This window comes from Rhipicephalus microplus, chromosome X, assembly GCF_043290135.1.
Source record: "Rhipicephalus microplus isolate Deutch F79 chromosome X, USDA_Rmic, whole genome shotgun sequence".
Classification (NCBI taxonomy): Eukaryota; Metazoa; Arthropoda; class Arachnida; order Ixodida; family Ixodidae; genus Rhipicephalus; species Rhipicephalus microplus.
This window is the reverse complement of record NC_134710.1, coordinates 470483393-470507042: the sequence shown is the minus strand read 5'-3', so window position 1 is coordinate 470507042 and position 23650 is coordinate 470483393. Positions and strand designations below refer to the sequence as shown.

Here is a 23650-nt window from a genome sequence, read left to right as displayed (position 1 = left end):
CTACCTTTTGTTTGCGTGCCGATAAATAACTAGAAAAAAAATCAAGCGAGTTACCTTTTATCCTATAGGAATGCATTTTTTCCAGTAAAATGGAATGACTAATAGCATCAAATGCCTTTCGTATGTCTAAAAATGCTGCTATTGCTATGTTGTTTTCATGTAGCGCGGAATTAATATATTGCGTAAGCATCGAAACAGCAGTTGAAGTGGACCTGTTTGCAACAAAGCCGTGTTGCTGTGGACAAAGTACATTCTGTTCACCCAGGAAGCGCCTTAATTGCGACGAAATTAGTTTTTCAAGCATAGTGTTAATACTACTCAGGACAGATATTGGTCTGTAGCTGTCCGGAAGATTCCGATCACCAGATTTGTACACTGGTATTATTTTGGCGGTCTTAAGTATACTAGGATATGTTTTAGAGGAAAATGAATGAATAAATATATGGCATAAGGGACCACACAAGACATCAATATTCTCCTTTAAAATCCTTCTTTCCCTTATTCATTATTGAGGTTGAAGTACTGGCAGAATTGGTGCCTTTCGGTTGTATCTATTGGTCAGCTGCCAGCCCGTAATATGTTCACGAGCTACGTGACGCCAAACAGGCTCAAAAAAAGTTTGTCACACTGGCTGCCATAGCTAGCGGTGGCGCTGACTGACACTCCCACGTTTAAATTCACGTATATACCCAATAAAGTGGCTGGGAGGATAGACGCTGTAGTAGCTCAGTGGTAGAGCACCAATGCTTTCTTCGTAGGTCGCAGGTTCGGTTCCTGCCCACGGCAAGTTATCTGTTCACTCACTTTTCTTTTTTCCTATTTACATTACGATTTGGTCTAATAACTTCCCCTATACTTTCCCTGGCATTACTGTTTGTTAGATCTCATGAATAGTGTGTCCAAACACGGAAAAATGAGCCCTCAAGTTACAATTTCCCCTAATTATTAACGAGGGTCTCGTACTGGCAGACTTGGTGCCTTTAGGTTGTATACGAGGGTATATTGGTCAGCTGCCAGCTCGTAATAAGCTCACGTGCTACGTGACGCCAAACAGGCTCATAAAGAGTGTGCCACACTCACCGCCATGGCTACAGGTGGGTATGACTGACACTCCCATGTTTAAATTCACATATAAACCCAATAAAGTGGCTGGGATGATAGCCGCTGTGGTAGCTCAGTGGAGAGCATCGAACGCGTTGTTCGAAGGTCGCAGGTTTGGTTCCTGCCCACGGCAAGTCATCTTTTCGCCCACTTTTCTTACTTCACATTGACATTACCATGTGGTCTAATACCTTCCCCTATACTTTCTTTTGCACTACTGTCTGTCAGATCGCAAGAATATTGTGTCAAAACACGAAGAAACGAGCCCTTAAGCATACAATTATTTCCCTTATATATATATATATATATATATATATATATATATATATATATATATATATATATATATATATATATATATATATATATATATATATATATATATGTATATATATATGTATATATGTATATATATGTATATATATGTATATATATATATATATGTATATATATATATATATATATATATATATATATATATATATATATATATATATATCACATCAGATTTTCACCTCAAACCGAAGAGTAACAGCTGAAAAGAGACCAGCAATACGGCTTATTTTGTGTTCTCGTTCTCAGGTGGCGCGTCCGTTCGCTAAACTGAGAAGGTGTAAGGTGTATCCAACGGCCTGTCCGGGCGTCGGAACAGTGTTTCACAATTAATATGATTTCATAACTCTGATCTTATCTCGAGCTTCATGGCCATCATAAATACTAGAAAATAGAACTTATGATAACGGCTTTTCATAGTGGAGATCATTGGGCATATATACTCATCATTGATCTTTAGTTCATCCTCTTTTATTCGAACTGAATTATATTGATATAATTATTCTAGCTACAACGCAGTGCTTCTCTGCAGAACTTCATCTCTGAGAATGGACAATATATTATCCGTGTTGATGTTCTCGCTGCGCTGCTACTATTAAAAAAAAGCTGAATGTAATGAACTACTCTCTTCGTTGGCTATTTATATCCTGTATGATAAATATGTTCGGAACTAAGCGTCCGGTCACTTTAAAAGCGCTCCAAAGTTTTCCTAATAGACTGTTCTTTTATATCCAGACTTGAAGCTTTATTTAAACCACTAGCATTCCATTTTGTGCACTAGAAATGGTGTTGTAAGTGGTCTGAAGAACTATTTGTTGTTGTTCTCTCCGCATTGTCACTAAGTGTATGGTTGGATGTGCAGCGGAACTCCTGTCTAGTGCTGTGTTTCTTCGTAGTTATTCTTTCATTACGCCATCGGGAGCACTGTGGTAGAGGGCAATACATAAGGGAAGCAGCTACCTGACATATTCAGGTAACGTTCACAAAACAAGAATAAAGTACACGAAACGTACTCCACATACAACGCAATGCGTGGGGAAGGTACAATGCTTAATCGCTGTCTGTTCCTTGTGCAGTTTTGCGCTGGCCTGGCGGCTCCCTTGGTAGCCACATCTTCGACAGTTTTTGATGTTTCACCGGTTGCTGATCGACACGCGCAAGTTTCGGCTTGCGTGCGCGCCGACTGCTCTGTCCTTCTCTCGGAGCAAAGCCATGGTTCGTTCGTCAGCATGCCGGCAACCTTCTTCGATGACATCATCCATGACAGCGTACTTCTGAAAACGCCCACCGATGTGACGTTGGTGGCCAAGGATATAAAAGCGCCGCCGCAACTGCATCGCTTCAGTGGGGAAGGTGACAGCAGCACCAGGACAATGCTTAATCGCTGTCTGTTCCTTGTGCAGGTGCGTTATCTAAGCAATGCCTATTGCCTTCGTTCTGACGATCGATTTTTGCTGCTGGTACCTTGCCCCCACATTTGCTCATTTATGCTTACTTCATCATATGCTGATATTGTACATGGCGTGTGTAGTCTCTTATTAAGCGGCGATGTGGAGTTAAACCCGGGACCTCCGCAAAGGTTAACTCGGGCTAATTTGGCTAACTCAGGCCTTACATCGCGCACAGGTTCTCCTACTCGAACGGATTCTAATAATCCATCAAGTTCTGATGCCGACAATGAATGGTCTATTTCAGAGATGTTTTCTCAAATTCTATCTGGCCAGAAGAAAATAGAACACGATGTCGCGGAATTGCGTAACTCGGTCAACTCCCGGTTTGAGGCCATCGAAACGCGCTTAACTGTTCTAGAGAAGACTACACCTTCTCACAATGCTACATTCTACGACGAACTGCGTTGCCAAATTGAAAAGCTGTCTTCTACAGTCAACAAGCTTTCTTCTCGAAATGATGATTTAGAAAATCGTTCACGCAGAAACAACATTATCACATACGGTCTAGAAGAATCAGAAGATGGAAATAGCGATTCTTTAGAGGCCAGTCTGTTGAAGTTTTTTTCAGACATACCTAAAGTTGAATTTCCGCAGATCGAACGATTCCACAGGATCGGTAGATACTTTGGTAGTAAACCTCGCCCGGTCATTCTTAAACTTCTTGACTTCCGCGAAAAGATTAAGGTGCTGAAGAATGGCTTTAAGCTGATGGGTTTTAACATGCGTATAACGGAGGACTTCTCTGAACACATACGGATTATTCGCCAAAACCTATGGGACGCCACTGCATTCTTTAGGAATGACGGTTTCACTGTGCAATTAAGGTACGATCATGTATATGTAGATAATGCGCGGTATGACTGGGATTGTATTTCCAACTCATTAGTAAAATCCACCAAACAGTCTTCTAAACGCCCCACTCTTACGAAATGACCGAATCATGATAAGGTGTGTATTCTCAATATAAATGCCAGAAGTCTCACTAATAAACTTCCTGATTTTGTAGACTTGCTTGCTACCTACTGTCCTCACATTATTGGCGTCACGGAAACCTGGCTTCATGGCGAATATATGATTCTGAAATTACTCCACTAGGGTTCAATGTTGTTCGTGCTGATCGATTGCATGGCCGAGGTGGCGGCGTTGCCATCTTCTGGAGGTCTGATTTAAGTTTTTCTGTATTAAAGTCACCTGCAGATATTGAAACCGTCTGGTGCGAGGTTCATATCGCGAACTCTCCTATAAATGTCGGTGTATTTTATCGTCCCCCAGGTTCATCACTAGATCAGTTCACAGTACTCAGTAGTTTTATACAACAAAAAGGCTTTTCTTCAGGTAACCTAATTTGCATGGGAGACTTTAATGTGCCTGGCATTTCATGGTCATCGCTCTCCACTTTGGGCACCGATTCATCAATTTGTAGAAAGGTGATTAATTTTTCACTAAACTTAGGTCTTAAACAAGTTGTCACTGATGCCACAAGGGACAATGTTATACTGGACTGCGTTTTTCTCAGTGCTTTACTGTATACAAGGAAGTTTACAGCTCAGGTCATTAATGGTATTTCTGATCATAGAGGTGTACTAATCTCTCTTAATTGCACAGTTTCGAAACGCCGCAATGAATATACAACTTTTCGCGATTATAGCCTGGCTGACGATGTGTCTATAATTGACACCTTAAGCAGCGAGTTTGACATTTTTAAAGAACTTAGCTATACTGGTGATGTCAACAGTTTGGTGTCTTATTTTGAAAACCTTGTTATAGTATGTATTGAAACACATGTACCACTGAAAACTAAAAAGAAAAATACTGAACTTCCATGGATAACGAGAGAAATACTGCATTTAAAGAGTCGACTATCAAGACTAAGGCATGCGAGTCGTAATGGCAATGCCCTGCGTAGAGCTGAATTCAATACAGCGAAGGAGGAACTTCGCAGGAAAATAAATGCTGCTAAAGACTTCTTTTTCTCGTTTACCTTGCCAAATATGGTTAAGAATAATCCCCGAAAATTTTGGAGCTCAATCTCGCCAAAGGAATGCTCTACTAGTACATTCGTCCCTAATGAAGCTCCTACTAGCCAGCCGCAGGTAATTGCCAATGCATTTAACGAATACTTCACGTCTGTCTTTGCTCAGGATAATCACGAAATTTCTTCTTGCACTCCACTTCATGCCTCGCTTGTTTCTATTGATGATGTCTCTGCGTCTACAGAAGGCGTTTTAAATTTGATTTTAAATGTTCATTCAAAAAAGTCGTCTAGCCCAGACAATGTTAATAATATTTTTCTTCATCGCTATTCTCTATGGACAAGCCAATACCTGTCAGTAATTTTCCACAAATCATTATCAACATCAACTGTTCCATCATCGTGGAAAATTGCACAAGTCCTTCCACTCCACAAATCAGGTAGTAGGCAATCTGTATTAAATTACAGGCCTATATCATTAACCTCTCACTGGAACATATTGTCTTCAAACACATCATCAATTTTCTCGAAACTAACAATATTCTGTCCAATGCACAACATGGTTTTGGCGTGGATTTAGTGCCATAACTCAGCTGACAGAATTCACTCATGACATATCTATAGCTGTTGACTTAGGTCTTCAGGTGGACGCATTATTCATAGACTTTTCTAAAGCCTTCGATACTGTCATCCATTCAAAACTTCTATATAAACTCAATCTCTTACTAAAAAACCAATCGCTTGTTCAGTGGATTAGAAGTTTCCTTTCAAGTCGTAGCCAATACGTATCATTTAACACCTTCCATTCATCTAAAGCACGTGTATCTTCCGGAGCGCCCCAGGGATCCGTGCTAGGGCCATTACTTTTTCTGTTATATATAAATGACCTACCCGACACAGTTTCCACTAAAATTCGTCTTTACGCTGACGACTGCGTTTTATATCACGTAATAAATTCACCTGATGATCATCATACACTCCATACATCGTTCTTAAACTTTTGCAGGTGGTGCCGAAATTGGCAGATGTGCATTAACTTTCAAAATACAGCTACTATGTGTTTCAGTAGACAGAAAACCCCATCTGTGTTTGATTATTCTTTTAATAACTATGTAGTGCAGCGGGTCTCACAATATAAGTACCTTGGTCTCCTTTTCACTACTAACTTATCTTGGTCTAGTCACATCGATACAACATGCAACAAGGCTCTGAAGAAACTTGGATACCTTAACCGCTCACTACGTTTAGCCCCATGGGAAACAAAACTGCTTACATACAAAACCCTCGTACGACCGATCCTTGAGTATGGAGCCACTGTATGGTACCCTTATAAAATCACTGACATAAAACGCGTTGAATTCATTCAGAAAAAAGCTATTCGATTCATTTACAGACGCTATGATCGTAATTTTTTCACCATCATGCCATCTAGCGCAGCTTGGTCTATCATCACTTTCTAAAAGACGAGACATCGAGTCTCTGAAACTTTTTCACTCTTTATTTAATTCACCGCAATATTCACCACACAACAACTACATAACACCTGCCAAACCATCATCTACCAGAAACAGCCACGCACTTAATGTATCTGTGTTTCATCCTCGTACTGATTTCTTCAAATACACCTTTTTTCCTCGATGTATTGAAATGTGGAACCTCATACCAGGTCACATTCGGTCTTTGCAGAAAGATGAATTTTTGAAGGCATTAAAAGACGGTGTGCTGTAAACCTTTCATTGTTTGTATAACTTTGTTTGTAAAATTTTTGTATTTCTATGATCTGCCAATGTACTTGTGTATTCAGCTGTTTTGTTTTGTACCTTTTTATTATTTCTTGCTTTGTACCCACTCCTGCGATAGCCTCATAACGGGGCTGCAGTATTTGAAAATAAATAAAATAACTAAATAAAGTTTATCGCAAAACTGGGCATGTTGCAAAAGGTTCCTTAAACCAAACTCACGTAGAAATTATTTTTAAAAGTGACGGGAATAAGGAACCCCGTCATGCACAGCAAAGCATAATATGTTTTGCCTTACGAAAACGTACAGCTGCAACGAAAAAAACTTGGTACAAGTGACCGGTTGCCGAAATAGCTCAATTACAACACGCGGCACTGTTTTTCCGATCACGCACATATCCAGAGTGTCCAGCACATTCCGCTTTCCAAAGTAGAGATAGCCGGTGGAAAGCACTTTAACTAGAAGCTTCTTCGGTAAAACTGCGATAGCGATATGGTTGCCCGCTGCTCTATAGCGAAAAATAGTTGAAAAAAAGTCATGTGCATATCCACATCTGCCGATAGGCATTGAACAAGCTTTTTTTTTTTAAAGGTATGGGCTCTCCGATGGGTTAACAGCAAGATGGGCTGTTTTATGCTGGTCCGCCGGCCGTCCTGCTTTATAAATTAAGATGTGCTTGGCACTCTCAATATCGGCGTGCTCGTGAACAACAACGCCACGAGACGCAATATTGGGACTTCCACCACCGGTCACTTGTGATAAATAATCGTTTTCTATTACGACTGCAGTGCATTCGTTATTACATGTCAGTATAAAAAATACTAATAGATATTTAGTACAAATGATTAGAATTCAGGGCATATAGCAGGTGCTAAGAGATTCCTGAGATTTATTAGAGTCATGTTCAGTTGCAGTGTCAGAAGATAGATTATCCAGTCAGCTGAAGCCAGGGCTGCAGAAAGGTACTTGGAAATCATATCGCGGTATACTGTACAAAATACTCAGGCAAGATGTAGATACAATATACTGCTGCAATGATTATATCAGATACAATACTTTCCAAGTGTATCTTAAGATAATTCACTATGTTCTCCAATTGGTCATTATAGATGTACTATCTGGGCAGATGAGATTAAGAAGTTTGCGCGTATAAAGTGGCAGCAGCAAGCACAGGATCGAGTTGACAGCCTTTTTTCCTGCAGTGGACGTAGTCAGGCTAACGATGATATTGATGATGATGATGAGGGTCAACTAAAACCCTAAAAGTGACACGCTTTAACGATGGTATAGTGCACACCGTCCAGTTTTAATCATTGTCAGGCGCGCATCCTGTTCGGCCACTCTGCGCATATATACGCATGCCTGCCCATGGTGATAAGTGGATGGTGCGCACTCTGCTATCGCGAAGGCTTGACGCTGTACCGGCTTAATGTGACGCTGATACTACATAATGGCGCGGCAAATTCCTATGAAAAAAAAATTGGCCCGTATCTGCATGTTGTCGAAAGACGATAGTCTTACGTCTGGAGAGAGTGATCAATGACCAAATTTTTACAGTGTACTACATGGAGGATGGAAGGACTAGTTTTTCCTTCCTCCATGGTGTACTAGAAAGGGACGTGTGCCGTGCGCGGCGCGTTCCAATGGACAGGTGAGGGGGCCCCCGCAGTGATGAAGCAGGTTGAGCATAGAGTAACATACTATGTTACTTTGTGGGTTGAGTTAGAGAAGTTGAGTACATCCTCGGGGCGCTAGGGGGACGCTGCGAGCCAGAGGAGCGCGTGCGTCAGCACATGTTGCACTGTCAGTTTGGCTGTTGACGCGTGACCAGTTAGTTCCTCGTTGCTGGTGTTTCTCGCATTGAATAACTATGATCATCGCCAGATTGTGCTGTACGTGAGTGAAGAAATTACGGCGGTGTTTGCGCTTGTCTACTGGAATGAGAAAAAATGGCTGGGAGACGGCGGAACAAGCGAGATGTTTTTTGCTTTTTGCCCAATTGTAACAGCGGCTACCGCAAGGGTAAAGAGGTGTACTCCTTATTTCGGGTGTCATTGAAGCTCACCGCCGAGAAGAATGGTCGCGGTACATCAAGAGAAGTGATCGAGTCCTCGACAAGAGCAGCGCTGTTTGTGAGCGACACTCCAAAGCAAGGCTCACACAGTGAACTTTAAAGACGACTACCGACGGTAAGGTTATTGAGATCCCCAGACACCCGCCACCCTAATCAAAAGATGCCATTTCTATAATTTTCCTTGATGCTCCCAAGTACCTCTCAAAATCACGGCCGAAAAAACAGAAGGATCGCAACCTTAGCGATCAGATTCTCTCCATACCGAAGCGAAGACGTGAGAGCAACACGTTGTCAGAATTTCAGTCGAACGACGTCGTTCAAGGCAGTTCAGTCGATGATGTTCGTGAACAGGGATGCCAAAGGATATCGAATGATGTTGGCCGAGATGGTGCCACTAATAAAGATCATGATCAAGAATTTCAAGGGCTGTCATTTTCAAAGCTCACGATTCCAAATGAGTGGTCAGAAGTTTTCTTGCTATGTGTTGGGGACTCATTTCTTTACGCCGAGTTGGAAGCCGACGCTGCTGATCATAGCAAGGTAGCATTGAAAAAACTCATTCAGATTAAAAAGCGAGCTGCTGAAAGTGCTGCAACTGCTGAAATTCTCATAAGAGGAAAGAAGATGCGTCTAGAGAAACTCGTAGCACGAGAAGATTAAGAGTTGCTGATAAACAATGTGAGCAAATTGACTTTGTGTCCCGGCGTATAAATCGAGCCTTTAGCTGGTAAATGCCCATCGTTTAAAGAGGTGTACTCTTCGAAGAACTGCACGCTTGTACTAAATGACTTCAGTGCTTGAGTTCACAGCAAATATCAGAGAAAGCTGATACTTAACCAGCTTCCCACAAGACGATGTCAGAAGATGTTTACAAAACAAAGTCCTTGCAATATACGACGTAACCTTGGGAGAACGAAAGCCAAGCTTAGCAGCGCAAAAATTAGCTTGAGCCGAATGAAAGCAAAACATGAGCAGTTATCTGAAGAAGCAGTAGCTGAAAGATTTAGAGGCCTTCGATTGACGCTTCCCGGCCGTTTAATATGCGAAGCAACATAAAAGTTGTATGCAAAAAATAGATATTTAAGCCGTATAAGTGAATACCTTGAAATCCACCCAGTACTATTTGAAAGTTCATCACTACTATATAAAATTTAGTAACTTCAAAAAGAAAAGGGTTCCGCTAGGTTTAAACTACCTCACCCGGAAGTCGGGTGTTTTTGTGTGCGCTCGTTATAGCGAGAGAACCGCTAGTACCTATGCGGAAAGGCTGAATTTCACCATTAGGTGGCATTCATCGCATAAAAAGCTGCAACGACAACTGGGAACAATACACAAGTCGGCCACACAGCCCACTCACAGAACCATCACGGCAGTGAGCGTAGCGCTCCTGTAGAGTTCTTGTATAGCATACAGAGTAACTCTATGCTCCTGTAGCCAGCAGCGCCCTCTAAAGGCACGCGGAGCGGTCATCGCTGGAAGGACCCTCTTTTCGGGGCCGCACGGCACACATCCCCTTCTAGTACACTGTAATATTTTAGCCGCTTTGATGCCGCTATTTTGCGAAGGCATGCGGAGCGGTCATCGCTGGAAGGACCCTCTTTCCGGTACCGCACGGCACACATCTCTTTCTAGTACACTGTAATATTTTAGCCGCTTTTATGCCGCTATTTTGCGAAATGAAGCCTCGCGCTGTCGCGAACGCGTTCGAGAGCGTCGCGACCACCTCATACGTACGCACGCATCGTATGCGTGCGTACGTGGTGGCCGCGTACGTAACGCAATACGTGCGCGTTGCGGTCTGCGCATGCGCACTGCGCAAAACGTGGCATCTTTGCGGACGCAAAACCGCCACGTACAATGCGTGTGCAGGACTAAAACTCTCTATTAGACACTTAGTTGGGCGTACGTCACGAGCCCACGTACGCAGCACTGCCACGGAAGAGAACTGCGCATGTGCAGTACGTAACGCATCGATTCGAGAGATGCGCGTGTACGCCTGAAAAAAAAACGCGGCTTCAGTAAACGTGACGAGGCGAAGCGTGCGCGGCGTGACGCTCTCGCGATATCTCGATTGGTATAGGCATAGAGTTTCCTAAAATTAACTAGAGGGGACTCTGGCACTGCATTCGTTCAGTGACCATGGGAGTGATGGGTAGTACACACATTTGCCTAGTCTTCGAACTTGCGGGCGGCGAATCGTACTTGCGGCTTTGTTTATTGCTGTGTTCCGGTTTTGTTTTGAAAAAAAATTCAACCGTTTTGAACTTCGTGACACCATGTGGAAAGGTAAGTCCAAAAGAATAAAATGATGAAGCGCAACCGCTGAACATTTGCTAATATTTGTTTCGTGAGAAAACCGCTCCAAGCCACACTAACACACACGGAGCCAAAAACAGACCATGCAGAAGTAGAAATATTAGAAAAATGTGTGCACTACCCATCATTTCCATGCTCGCTCAAGCGCCGTGCGTTGCAGCTCCCATAGACACTAGCGCCAGAGTTCCCTCTAGTGTATATTAGGAAACTCTATGGGTATAGGAACCAGATAGCAAAACGGCAGCGACGGCGTCAAACGCAGAGGGCAACAAAGCCGGCCAAAAAGAAGTATATTTTACTTTGAGGGACGATGTTGTGCTGCTACCACACGAGGGCGATAAAAAGCACCCAAATGCTGTTTTATTTCTGAGAACATACGTCTAGTTGAACCAGACGTATCTCGGTACGGTCAATACAGTGAACTAAACGTGTCGTTGAGCGATTCACATGCAGCCTACGCAACGTATCGTTCCACATACGTAGGCTCGTTGCGTACGCCCAACTAAAAGTGCCTATTTGACGTTGGCCCGTCGCCATTGATGTCGAACTCCCAATAATACACTGACGCTCCACAAGTCCCGTAAAGCACTCGCTGACCACACACTGCACGCATCAGGTACCGCGCAGCGTAAGGAGTGAGCTCACGCGAAAAACGCGCCGGCTGTACAGAGGCCTGTTTTATTTTTTTACGCAGCAAAAAGGGAGGCATGTCAGGCGCGCAGCGAAACGGCCGCCGACTGTAACGCTGATCATGAAGCTAGGCCTAAACGCTCATGTAGCTCTTATTCGGCACGACACGGCTAGCGCGTATGAAAACACTCGTTGCGTGTTTGATTTCTAAAACGGACATAGAGCCGGTGGCAAATCTCTGTGTGTAAAAACTGTGTGACGTGACAGCTGACGTTTTATATGGGCCACAAATAAAGTGCCTAGCTTGTACAAAATGCTGTTCTAACTCGTTTGAACGCTCACGAGGATGAATTGCCAGCACGTTCGGTTTACCACAGGTCCATTATGCGTGGAATTTCTACGGTGGGTACTAAACGCCGAGCCTTTACTGTTGCTGGGCCTTTCACTATCCCATGAAGACCCGATGTGCGTATGCGACGCAAGATGGCTTCGTTAAGTGCAAAATGCAATGCGAATTATTATGTAAGTGCATTTGCCAGTTGCTAATGGGACAAAACAGGAGCAAGTTGCACTCGTAGTGGCCGCTTGCGGAACCTTATAAGATGTCCTTCGCGGAACCCCTTGAACCACTGCACGGAGCCTCTCACTGCTACAAGTATAAATTCACTCTACAATTTGATCATGCGACTTTTGTAAAGCCTGTGAAAACAAACACAGAAAGAGAAATAGTAGAGGCTGCTCACATAAAGAAATCCGGTATCAAGTGTGTAAGTACGCCAAGCGTGTATTCAAGGGACAGAGAAATGCCGTTTTAGTATGTTCACCCATGATATGTATTGAGTTGTTGATAACATGTGCGCATGCATAAAATCATGCACAAACTATCTTGGAAGTCCACGACAGTGTATGTTGTTTATGTGTTTTCTCCTGTCTTCGTTTCTGTTTGTGTGCGTGCTGCGTGCACGCACTTAGTATATATCAAGAACTCCTGGGTTCCAAGGAAATCACTTTGAGAACCCATGGTTTATGACATCCCAGCAACCGCGAACATAGACTGCAAATTTTACACACCTTGCAGGGATTAAACAAGAAATACCAACCGTTTTAATTTGGCAACGACTGTCAGCCAGCAACCGTGCGGTAGAAACTGTAAGTAAATGTATTAAATTATCAGTTGTTGATTTGATTGATTTGTGGGGTTTAACGTCCCAAAACCATCATACGATTATGAGAGACGCCGTAGTGGAGGGCTCCGGAAATTTCGACCACCTGGGGTTCTTTAACGTGCACCCAAATCTGAGCCCACAGGCCTACAACACTTCCGCCTCGATCAGAAATGCAGCCACCGCAGCCGGGATTCGATCCCGCGACCTTCGGGTCGGCAGCAAAGTACCTTAGCCACTAGACCACCGCAGCGGGACAATTATCAGTTGTGGTGATGGTTTTCTTGCATCGGTTTGGATGCTGTTTCTTTAACGTCTATTCTGGATGTTGTGCTAACTGAGTGCTTTTATAACAGTGTAGTTAACATTGCATATCTAGTCCTATGATTCAGCAAGCTATAGTCCAGCGTTCCTTGGCACCGGAGAAATGCGCCAACGAAAGCTACTCATGTATGTATATAATCGCAGTCTACTTTGTACGAATAAAATCGACGTCCATGCTCTAACACGAGGACTGGCCTACGTCAGACAATAAGCTACCCGATCATTAGAAGTCAGTGTAAGCCCCCGAAAGTCACACAATAAAACTACTCTGTTTTTATTGAGATATCCACCAACAAATTATTCACGTCGGAGCGCTTCGCTGAAAGCGAAAAAAAAAGAAAATGACAAGCTGTGCATGTCACTTCCGGCTTGAAATCGATTCCCGCAGTGCGTGGGATCTGCCCGAGTCTTTTGTAACAATTTTTCATCACGCACTAAGAGGTCTTATATATATACGTTATTTCGCTTACATAAGCTATTAGATAACAATATATTTGTTAACCGGAGATTTTTATTGGATAACCAACATTTACGTCACTGTACACTAGTCATCTATGAGTTAAGCAGTTGGCTCTGATCGAGATGAACGTGTTTTATCCTGTTTGAACTTCAATCATTAAAATAACACTAACATACGCATGTGCATTGCTGCCCTTCATGAGGGTGGAGGGGGGGGGGGGGGGGCAAAGGTTGATGATGTGTTGAGTTTAACGTCTCAAAACCACCATATGATTATGAGAGACTACGTAGTGGAGGGCTCCGGAAATTTCGAGCACTTGGGCCTCTTCAACGTGCACCCAAGTCTTGGGACGAAGGTTCATCGAGCGCATCCCCTCCCTATTAGGTCAAAGTATGGGGCAGGCTTCGTACACCACTCCTGCTTAGGTAATGGGGGGAGAGGGGAGGAGGGTGCCCCTTTGTTCCCCTCTACGCACACGCTTATGGCCACTACACTAGTCATATTTAGATATCAGTTTTGTAAGTTTACCACGGTAAAAACACTTTAAGCAAAACTCGTGTCGGTGATGCCAGCACAATGGTCAAAAGAGAAAGCTATTGTGATATGACACGTAATAATGCTTGAAAGAATGAACGAGTTGTAAAGAATGTTAGAAAGAGTAATATCTGTTCCGGAATAGGGTAATGGATAAATAGAATCAAATACTTTACCACGATCAACCGCTGAGTCGGTGTGATGAGCCCTTCTCGGCACTGATTCAGTAAATTTATGTGAACATCGCTTATACTGAACCGAATAAACAAGGCTGAGCCACTTGATTCTATGAAAATGTCATTACTATGCAATTACAATTACATTACTATACACCATATTCAGGAAACGAACGCGAGTTAAGCACATCATAGTTAAAATCAAGGATAAGAAATGGACGTGTACCTGGCTCGTGGCGCGTATAGGCAGGACAGCCACTGGTCAATAAGGGTTGCTGACTATATTCCAAGAGAAGGCAAGTACGTGGCAGGGCAAAGAAAAATTAGGTGGGAAGGCAAAATTAAGAAGTTTGAAGGTATAACGTGGCAGGAGAAAGCACAGTACCGCGTTGATTGGTGGAATATGGGAGAGTTCTTCGCCCTGCAGTGGGCATAGTAAGAGTGATGATGACTATATTCAGAATTAGATTATGAAAAACAACCAAGGTTTTTGTTACATTCCCACAGAAGTGCAACTTACTAGTTAATATATGTTGTTTCACGCAACGATATAATTATCAGGCACGTCGCTGTATAGAGTACTCCGTAAATATCAGCCATGTGTGTTCTTATACGTGCACTGACATCGTACATACAGTACACAGGCTCTAGCGCTTCTTCTCCATCGAGATGTAACCGCCGTGATCGATCACTCTACTGTCGGGTTGGCAGCAGAGAACCTTAACCACTGAGGCCAACAGTAGTATTCGATGACGGTGAAAATGATTGCAGAGAACGAGCGAAGTGAGTGCTAAGTGACAACTATTTGTCTAAAAGGAATGTTGCTCGCGCAATTGTATAACATGAAGAAAAGGTAAGTGAAAATAATGGTATGTTGACTTATGGAGCTTACACATCCAGAAGCGATTACGGCCATGAGATAGCCGCGTAGCCAGAAGTTATTTTCGGTAGGAGGAGGGGGGGACGTAGGACTTAACCACACTTTAAATACATTGGAGCGTGCGTTTGTACGCGTGCATATATATATATATATATATATATATATATATATATATATATATATATATATATATATATATATATATATATATATATATATATATATATATATATATATATATATATATATATATATATATATATATATATATACTGAAAACTCAAAAATTTCAAAAGGTAAAGTAGTGCTCGACCTCCCCCCCCCCCCCTTCAACCGACTGTGCTTGTCCTGCGAGAGACTACCGTGGTGTAGAGCTCTGAATAACTCCGGCCACCTGTAGTCACCGAATTGCGCTCACTTCGCACATTATTCGGTCATTTACCATTCCCCTCTCCAATGAAATGCGACTACCGATACCTGAATAAAACTAGTAGCTTTGGGTCAATAGCGAAACAGCATAACCACTGAGCAGTCGCGGCGTGCAGAGAAAAGAACTTTTAAAAAAGTGCAGGCCATTATGCCAACATCCTTATATTTAAGTCTGTATACTGCCTTTATGCCGCATTTTTCATTCGGTACATATTTTTCATTCGGTCTTCAGCACTTTTGAGCCACTAAGCTATGCGTATTCGTTGAATAAAAATAAGAAAAAACTATCCGACAAAATTATAGCACCAATTTCAACGTACAACCGAGCTACTCCTAATAGTTGCTTGTTATGCGAGGTGAGGTGGCGGAAAACCAGTGTGCTTCTGGCATTACTAAAACTGTTGTCATTTTCGTACGCTTGCATGCCTTTCTAGTAAACTACGTTTTCGAAGCACAGAAAGTAACATTTGACCAGCCAGTTTTTTTCAGCAGCTCAGGTCTCGATGAGTTCTTCAGAAGCAGCAACAGGATATTCCATAAGGTTTGAATTACAGCCATTCATTTTTCGCCATGCATGTACGCCCTTCGTTCATACGTTGTCTCTTAGCGAGTACATTTCCGTATCACTCGTTCATTTTCCCAATGCTTGGTTACGTTCTCTAACCAGTTAGTAAATTGTGGTTATTCACTATCTTAGAGCCTATTTTCTCCTTGAAAGTGCGAACGATGTTTAAGCACTACTATTTCATTCCTTCTATATAGTGATCAGAGAACGGTTGCAAACATCCGTCACCGTTACGTATATCGAATAATTAATGAAGTCTATAACATTATTCTCAATTTTTTTCACGCATTTGCCATCTCGCTTGCCAGAATTCTTGCACCAATCGTCGGATAGAATAATTGTGGAACGCACGTTGGTTTCTTGCTATTGTTGTATTCTAGACGTGACTAAAGTACAACCATCGTCAGAAACCTAAGAGCTACTGAGCGTAATTTGCAAGTACAACGTGGAACAGGCCGGTTACCCGGAAGATGAGTATTTTAAGAGATGGTTTGTGAGAGTGCGCTCACATATGACACGCAGAGATAGTGCGGCGTTGATCTTGGCGTGCGGAAGGGAAATGCCCGCTTCCCAAGCACCCGCAGAGGTGCACGCCGCGTGGCCGCTGTGTGAGCGCTCTCTCGGTGTTATCGAACTGCTCTCTGAGCACTGAGGTCAGAGGCCGCGTTCAGAAAGCTTTTCGTTCGCTTGTAACATGTGCACTAAGACAATGTCTACGTATACACCACTCTACATGTATCTCAGGGTGCATTTCACAAAGCTTGTTGCGCGCTAAGCAGAAGCGCCATTCATTCCCTTCTCCGATGACACTGCTCTTTATGTCCGAGAACGATGCCGTCTCAACCCGGTGCGTGCAAGCACTCTGTGTCTTCGCACCTGCTTCTAAAAGGAAGACCGTCTACCGCAACCTGTCGCACGTGCATTGGTGCGAGCAAATGGACCACCCCCAGGATTTAGCCGTGGTAGGGTCGAGGATGCTCGCCATTACGCTCGCTGAAACTGCGCCGTCTCATCCTTTGTTTTCCCCGTTCAATGTTTTTTTTTTTTTCTGCTGAAACGTGCCCTGCACTCTAAGCTGGCAGAGAAAACGGCTCGCGCGAAACGCCTCGGAGGAGCGCAGTGCTCTCGGAAGCGCTTGCGCAATGAAATAAGAGAAAGTACCTTTGCCCAGACTGGCGTCTCCGCAAAAACTCCGCTTGTTGCGCATGGAAACGTCTCTCGCCGCATCCTCCGGGCACGCGCTATCGACCGTTGCTCTGTTCACTCCGCATCGTCAACCGACGGCTGTTGCACGAACCCGCGACCACCACAATCAGAACAGTGATCCAGCGCAGGATGATCAGCAGACAACGGCTTTTCAAGATATTACGGTCCAGGTGGCTTTCAGGGCGCAGCCCGGCTCTTCTCACCATCCACCTTTTTTTTTTTCTTCTCTCTCGCTAGCCGCGGCCAGCCGGTGGCGCTGCTTACCCCACTAAAATGCGAGCCTGTGGAGCGCGCAGCATCACGCCGCACTGGCGTGGAGGCCAGCGCAAAATAAGCTTGCTGCGACCCCGTTTCTAGCTTCCTGATTCGTGGATGCACGCTCTGACGTCAGTGCTTGCTCCTGCTCTCTCACTGAAGGGAAGAGCAGCGAACACTCCGTTGTTCTGGTTAATATTGCTTTTTTTTTTCTTCGGATTCACTCGTTCCCGGCGGAAGGCGAAATGTGGTCCTGCGCGACTGAGCGTGGACTCGGTTCTGTTTGGAAGCTTTCATCCTGCAATTGCTTAACCCTGGCGCCCTTGGTGGCTGCTACAGTATCCATACTCAGACTGTGCATCACTGCCGACAGTTTATTTGAAACGTTTCATGCAGTGCGACGACATCACTCGGGAAGACGTCACTTTTTCATGCAGTGACAGGAGCCCATTTAGGATCTCGAGCAACCCTTCCGAAAGGCGCCGGTCCCCGAACGATATGAAGAAGTTTATTCTCTCAGCTCGCACGCGCGAGTGAATTCACTCACACTCAGCCTCAACAGTCACCTCGAGAAACTAGGGCATGCAAATGTGGCCGACCTCCACTGAAGGGTGGAAGAGAAACAATAGGCAATATTAAATTACATCCACGTTGTCTCTTGCACAGTCCTGATGTTCGGTAATATGGTAATATAAGGTTCAATATAGGGACCATTAATACTTTCAAGTTTCAATGACAACCTCACAAGAGACACTGAATATGTTTGTAGACCGCATTATTTACCTACTTCACAGATATTGAGCTGAACCAATCCCTGGCCAGAGTAACAGACTGGTAAGCTGAGTGGCCAGTGTCTTTTTATGTGAAAAAATACGCACTTATGACAGTAACCAGTAGACAAAATTCCTCATAACGCTGTTACTAGTTTTCCAGTAGTTAATGGTGGACTTTACAACTTATTATTATTATTATTATTATTATTATTATTATTAGTATTATTATTATTATTATTATTATTATTATTATTATTATTATTATTATTATTATTATTATTATTATTATTATTATTATTTCTGTCAATACTGCGTTAATGAATGTGTTGACAATAGTAGCAGTATCTGCCAATGTTTGTAGTCTTATTCACTTCTGATCAACACACTTCATTTTACAGCATATAATAATGCTCGATACCAGAGTATTATTCTAGAGGGGACAAAATTTGCAAGAGTGATTGTTTTGCACAAATACAACCTAAATAACATGAATACAATAACCTAAATACTTTATATGCCCTACCTCATTTGTTTTTTTTTTTAACTCTAAGAGGACTGAATTAAAAATAGACAACGTTTTTTTTTTTTGCAGAAAACAAGTTCTTTTGAAAGTCTGAAAACTTCAGGTGTCACAAGAAGTCTGCTCAATCGGCACTACTTATCATATATGAAAATAATACTTTCTAACAAGAATAACCAACAAGATATTGTCAGGCTCCTATAAGACCTGCAAAAGGTGTTTTATCCTTTAAGCATGCCTTTTCATTTTACAAGCTACCTCTTTAAGAAATTCGAAGAGTTTTCTTAAAAGTAACCCACCGGTATTCTTCCGATTGAGTGCAGTTTGCATATTCAAAGTGTGTGGTCTGAAGAAAACTTCTCATGGAGTACACATATATTCTTAGAGTTTCTCACACAAATACCTAGAGGGAAATATGGCGCCACCGTCTATGCAAATTTCTTAAGGGGCCTTGTTGGAGTGCTGGAATCGACAGTATATGTGTCTGCGAGGCTTGTGCTGACTGGTGTTGAGCGAGGCTTCGGCTCAAAAGCGGATACAATTGCGCAAATAAAGCTTCTCTAAAACAAAACTTTCATAAGAAAATATTGGTCACGCGTATTATATTCTAAAATATAAGTCCACTTCCTTTGACGGCACAACCAAACGGTGAGAGAAACAGACGACATAAAATGAGAGAGAGATCGCTGACTTTGTCATCTGCCTGCCAAGTTTAGCGGCAGTTAGTTACTTTTTACGCTTCGTAAAATTTTACATTGGCGCAGAAGCTTTGAGTGAAAAACCCGTAACACATTTCTGTGCATTAGCAAAACATAAATAGCTTATCACCTGCTTTAACATGAAGCTGCAGACGCCTCTTCGAGGTATACAAATCCGAGTCAAGTTCGAAACTTACATATCCCGGCATTCCCTTCCATCCAGCAGCTCACTAGCACCACATTTCTCTGTAGGTTATTTTGTGAGAAACTCTATACGTGTATTAAAACTTGTCTCTGAATGGGGCCAATCTGTAGGCTACAAGTATAAGCTATCAGACCTTCTAGCTTAAAATGGTTATCTACTACATCCATTTCTACTCTCAGTTATCTTACTATGCACTAGTATGGGCAAAAATGCCTCGTCAGCGCCTCAACAGACTAGAGATATTACAAAACAAAGTTCTTAGAATATTTGAAATTTTTGTGGGCTTCCTAGCTAAATACCTACTCATCGTCTCTTCATAAATCATGATATTATTAGGGCAGGTGGCCCTTTCACACATAAAATTATGTATTATTTTTCAGAAAAATAAACAACAGCATTCATTTAACAGCTTCCGCTGATACACTCTCTGAAATCAACCCAGACCGGTTCTCTTTTCCTGCACACGTTACGAAGAACGCCTTCTCGAATACCAGTTACCAGCAATACTAAAAAAATTTTCGGCAAGTATCGACTTCAAACAGCCTGCATGTGAATTCAAGTAACATCTGCGAAGTATGTTGTTTACCATATAGAAAGCCCCGCCGTGGTGGTCCAGTGGCTAAAGTACTCGGCTGCTGACCCGCAGGTCGCGTGATCAAATCCCGGCTGCGGTGGCTGCATTTCCGATGGAGGCGGAAATGTTGTAGGCCCGTGTGCTCAGATTTGGGCGCACGTTAAAGAACCCCAGGTGGTCAAAATTTCCGGAGCCCTCCACTACGGCGTCTCTCACAATCATATGGGGGTTTTGGGACGTTAAACCCCCATATCATCATCAAACATACAGAAACTGCTCAAGCACTTTTATCTATATTTTGGAATTATGTTTTTAGATGCAAAGGAGCTTAGGGTCGAGCTGAATCTGGTGTGCCGCGGGACCATCCTTACAGTGCATGCACGTTCGCTCTCCAACCTCTCTCTCCTATCCTCTTCCCCTCTCTCCTCTAGGCGTTCCTCCCCGCTAAGGTGGATAGAATCCCCGTGGTGTTTACACTCCCATTGCGCATACGCATCCGCTCGCTTTTCTCCTCTCCTATGCTCCCCCTCTCTCGCCCTGCAATGCCGATGCACGCAGCGTCTGTGAGCGAGTTTTTTTTTTTTTTTTGATTATTATTGAAACAACTAACTGCTCACACTGCACAACCGTTGACTGGCCAACCCGTGCATATACGCACTGGCTTTTTACCTTCAAGGTAGTGCCGGTGGAAGATTTCTCCTGTGCGTTGTTGAGTAATAAAAATTTGCGCGTGCGCTTTAACTAAAAACAGACTGCAAGTTTCTGTGTCCACTTGGTGTCTTCTGTGTCCCATTGCCCATTAGCAGCACTTGACATGCTCCAGTAGGAAACACCGGCCCGTCATTGCGTGTCCATGACGGGCCGGATCCTGAGTTCAAGACGAGAACATGAGCTATCCAGTTAACATCCGGCAGGTTAAAATCGCCTCCTAGTAAAATATATTCAGTTCCTAACGAAGCCAGTGCTTCAGACAATGCTTCCGATGGCTGCACACTATTGGAGTTTGGCGGCCGATAAAAACAGCCCACCGCAACGTGTTGCACTTGTGACAGCTCAATTTTATATCACACGACTTCGTAGTGAATGCTGGTAAGTGATACAGACACGCTTTTTAATCTGTTATTGATCAATATAAAAATTCCCCCGCCGCGCGTCGCTATCTTTACGATAGACATTCATATATGAAGACAGTGAAGGAAATACTTCTGCACTTTAAATACTGTCTTCAAGTCACGACTCAGTGCCTAAAATTATATCAGCGTTCATTGTAGCTACAAAGTATGAAAACGCTTCCTTCTCATTGCTTATGTTCCGACAGTTTACAACGACAAAGACCACTTCTCGCTCATCATGCCCTTGGCATGGACCTGAAGGCTTTGATTGTTAACGCAACGGTTATATTTCTTTTCTTAAAGAATTGTACATAAATGTATGGGCGCCCGTAATTAGCTAATTGATTTGAAACCTGAATGTTTCTTTGCGCTCTTTGGCAAATGCGACCACTTGTCTTCTTTGCAAACCAACTTTGCTTGAGTAATCCTTGCTTATTACCAGAGCGGTTCCTCTTATAGCTTGCGTGCCCTCGCAAGTATATTTTTATCTTCTTTGAGGGAATTAAATCACGCTATAATGGGTCAATTTTTTTTTGTAGAATCGCCCCCCCCCCCTTTGCGCTTGTTCAATGTCCGATGACATCACCTGCACACCCAGATGATCCGAGCAAAGAGATAGCACCAGGCGTTGAGAGTGTTCCCAACTCTCGGCTGATGCATCTTTCAATGCGTAGAATACCAGGTTATTTCTGCGTGACCTATTTTCAAGGTCATCTTGGCCCTTTTTTTTTAACCAGTTCAGCTTGGTTTCAAGTAAGGTGTTCTCAAATTTCAGCTGTTGGAAATCGTCCCTTAACTTTTTTAGGACATCAACGTCACGTTCAATTGCGGCTAGTCGAGCTATACGTTCTGTAAGCCTATTATCAGCAGCCTTCTGATTAGCTTTAATGTCTTAGAGCACCTCGAGAACCTTATTCTGACCGTCGTGTATTACTGGCAGAGAATGCGATGCTTCAGGAAGTTGTTGTTATTCTACAGTGGACGGTCGCGCATTCATCTCGACATGCCTGACAGCAATAAACGCCTTCCCCCCCCCCCCACACACACACACAGAAAATGCAGACCGAGATTTCTGTGCAATTGTCTCAGACAGGCAATAAAAATAAGCATGCATAAGACATGAAAGGTTAATTGGGTTTCTATCCCGTCACGCGAGACCCCCCTTCCGATAAATGGAAACGTGCAAGAGAGGCATATTGACCAGAAGAGCAAGTGACGGTAAGTATCCCGTCCTCTTGACAGCACCGAAACCCAGCAGCGGCTGCCAAAACAGGCTTTTTAATAGTTGGTGGTCACATGACGATACACTCAATGCGCATGCTAGTTGAGTGACGATATGCTTGATATCCGGAAAGACAGCTGTCAAATTCAGCGTATCGGAACACGGCTGACAGTGATGAAGCCCCGGGCACTGTTCGGTGTAGCATGATTCGTTAATCCAAGAGGGTCTGAATTGCGCATCGGATGAGACGACTATCGCCTGCAAAAGCGAAAGAGCAAGCGACTGTAAGTATCCCGTCTTCTTGACAGCACTGAAACCCAGCGGTGGCTGTCGAAACACGCTCTTGAATTGTTGATGTTCTTTTTTTTATTGCGACAAAGACTTGCCTTTATCGCATAATATTTTTGTTAAATGTGTGCTGCTAGGGCGGTGTTGTGTATGAAGTGAAATAGTGTTTTGCGGAATCTGTTTTGATGTATCCAGCGGTTGTAACTGGCTGTGTCGCTGTAGCAAACGCCGGCTTCAGCGAGGTGACGGGAGCGTACTGGCTGCAACCCTTTACATGTCCATAAAAGGCGGTATGTATCTGCTTGCATCGCAGGAGTGGGACAATATGGACACGTATCACCAACTCGTAAATGTGACCAGTTCCATGACGATATAACGGCCGGTATAAGGGCCACCCCTGCCCGAAGCCTCCTAAGCACAACTTCCTCCGCCCTAGTAAGGTGACGGGGGAGAGAGCAGACACACGGTGGAATGAGAGCACGTTTATCTTGATTGATATGGGGGGTTTAACGTCCCAAAACCACTATTTGATTATGAGAGACGCCGTAGTGGAGGGCTCCGGAAATTTTGACCACCTGGGGTTCTTTAACGTGCACCCAAATCTGAGCACACGGGCCTACAACATTTCCGCCTCCATCGGAAATGCAGC

The 23650-nt window shown here is 43.4% G+C and overlaps 1 protein-coding gene across 1 annotated transcript in view; it reads right to left on the bottom strand.

The window, feature by feature from the left end:
* Positions 1-17431, bottom strand: part of DopEcR (G-protein coupled receptor DopEcR) — a 159181-nt gene extending 141750 nt beyond the window's left edge. Inside the window, exon 1 of the mRNA XM_037414280.2 lies at positions 17310-17431. The gene's annotated coding sequence lies outside the window, so the exon portion shown is untranslated. The remainder of the gene's footprint in view (positions 1-17309) is intronic.
* Between the last annotated feature and the right edge of the window lie 6219 nt (positions 17432-23650).